Source organism: Arachis stenosperma, chromosome 10, assembly GCF_014773155.1.
Source record: "Arachis stenosperma cultivar V10309 chromosome 10, arast.V10309.gnm1.PFL2, whole genome shotgun sequence".
In the NCBI taxonomy this organism is placed as follows: Eukaryota; Viridiplantae; Streptophyta; class Magnoliopsida; order Fabales; family Fabaceae; genus Arachis; species Arachis stenosperma.
The window spans coordinates 19,450,373-19,453,350 of NC_080386.1; positions in this window are offsets into that span (position 1 = coordinate 19,450,373).

A 2,978-nucleotide genomic window follows, 5' to 3' on the forward strand; every position below is an offset into this window, starting at 1 on the left:
CAAACCTTTAAATGGAGTTCCAATTTGCGACGAATTAGTCCTTGCGCTACTAGACTGGGAGATACTATGAAAAACCAAAAATAACAACTAAGTTTATTATTTTTCTGTCCCCATACACAAAATAATGATGTTACCTCAAATATTTACCAAATCAATAGCTATAAAGACCCTTTAAACATCTTCAATCACAATGTAAAAAAAATATTTTTTCAAATTCACAATCAATTAACAACGAAAGTTAACTAAAATTTTATCATCGATTCAAACTCTAGGACATACATGATTGTAATTTAATACAAAATATTTAATGATAACAAAATTTAATTTTAAAATTTTTATTTATTGTCTGAGCATCTTTATAAGCATGATATTTATTAGTCAAATTTATTAAGTTATATATATATATATATATATATATATATATATATATAAAAGATAAAATTTTGATAAAGTAATATTAATACGATAAATTAATTTTAAAGGTAAGAAATATATGAAATATCTTAATATTATTTTGTTATTTTAAAAATAATTTATATTAATAAATTGATGAAACAAGTATTTAAAAAGAATGACTTTTTATTTTTTAAAAATATTGTGAAATCTAAAAAAAGAGAAAAAAATATAAAATTGAATGATTTAAAAATGATTGTGAATGAGATTTAAACCCACAAATCTATAAGAGAAAAATTCTAATTTTAATAAATTAATCAAATCAACTACAAAAATACTTATAATATAGTTTTTAAAAATTTTGGAACGGAGGGCATAGCTTTCTCTTGTCCCATAAAACTTCACCCCTCAAACACTTTTACCCAATTTTAATTGTTTATTATTTTTTAAATATTTTTTAAATTTTTTCTCATAATTTTAGTTTTTTTTTTACCTTAAACCATATCTTATACTTGTATCCAAGATGTCTAACAACCTAACGACACAATCTCATGACTTGCACATCTAATGTGTGTAGCCCATTCCATAAATAACAACATCGAACAATCTAATAAATGTTTAACATAATATAAAAATATTATGAGTAAAGGATAAATAGGTCCCTAATTTTTTTTGTTCGCAAACATTTAAGTTCTCAAAAATTGTAAATACATTTAAATCTTCTACCTTTTAGAATACAGGACATATCTATCTTTCAGTAGAGTTAGAGGCTGCTATGTTGTTGACGTGAAAAGATGAGTGTTAGAATAGAACAAATAAGTCCCTAAATATGAAATACACCCATTTTAATACTAAGCCCTCTTATTTCTTCAAATTATAACTCTATGAATGTTGTAACCTAATGCTGCTGTTGCTACTACTTGTTGAGCGTGAGAAACGATTCTCCATGGCCATTGATGGAGGTTCTTCAAGTACAAGGCAAGGTGAAAAAAGACAAGAGAGATCCAATTCAAATGCCAACTCGTACGTTGTATAAGGAGGTGACGATAGAGATGACACTATCCCAAAGTGCTTCTGCGAAATTTATACGATTCTCTACAAGTCGAGAACAACCACCAACCTCAATAGATTCTTTCTTGGATATCCATACTTTAAGGTAAGCTTAGACTATGTTATATCTGGATAAATCTATGTAGTTTATCATTCTTTGGTTCTATGCATTTGATGCAGATTAAATTATGTTATTGCAAGTTTTTTCTTTAGCTTGATGAGCATGTTAAAAATATTGGGGGAATAAAGACAAAGACTTTGAGTGCTAACTATGAGGATGAAGGTGCAAATATTGAATAATTTTTTGGAAGACATGAATTGGAGAAAAAATTCTCTGATTTGAAAAAGATGTTGTTTTGAGAGATGAAAAAAGCATGAATATAGGAGGAATGTAGTTAGTTTAATTGTTGTATTTGTTGTTATGTATGTGTTTAAGCTTTTAAGAGATGAAAATAAAATTGTACTTAAATATATTATAATGAAATATGTCATTTAGGTTATTTATGCAACAATTGAGTGTTGCCATAATTCTTATTTCACATACAATTGACATAACTAAACCCTTAATAAACTCGTTCAAAAATAATATTCTTTTTTTACCTAAAGAATAACATACAACAATTAAAATAAACAAACACCCTGTATTCTCAAAGATCTTCACACACTAAAATACACTGTATTTTCTGTAACTATTATTGAGGGTAATAGATATTATCAGAATTGTGAAAAGGTGAAGGGTTATAGATTCATCCCATAACCTTTTCTTAGCAATTTCCTTTCCATGTTAGCAAATTTCATTATGTTTTTCACCCCAACTCCATGGAGGAATAGATATGTCACGCGTTCTAAAAGATAAAAAATTTAAATATATTTTTTAATTCTAAAAATTCAAATGTTTATGGACAAAAAAGGTTAAGGACTTATTTGTCCTATACTAAAATATTATACTTTTTTATTGTATTTTTAATTATCTCCTAACATTAATTCATTAGTATCTCTTAATTGATGTCTTAACAAAATAATTTGTCACAAATTTCATAAACATAGAATCTAGTATTGATCTCGCTAGAATTACTTACAACGCCTAAAAAAGGATCCACCCATCATAGAGACACACATCAAAATCGGATGCATATCACGCAGCTTCAGCAGGTGCGGAGGAATCTTCTTTTCAGCACCATAGAAGCTCCCTTATGATTTTAGACATTTTTCACATAAATCGCCATGACCTATAGCGATTTATATAAATCATATAAAGAATCAGAGTGTACTAATCTTTTAGTTATTGTATTTGGGTAATATTGACTTATACTTTATTTAATTATATAATTTGTCCTAAAAAATATTTATTGTAACATTTTTTAAGTATTACCATGTAAGGTCTATTGTAATATTTTTAATAATATTATTATAGAAGATCTATTAAAATATTTTTATTAAATATTATTAAAACTTTAAAAGAATATTAGTAAAACTCAGTAGTAATATAGAGTATATTTAATATTTTTTAAATTGTTATTAATATAAATAGATAA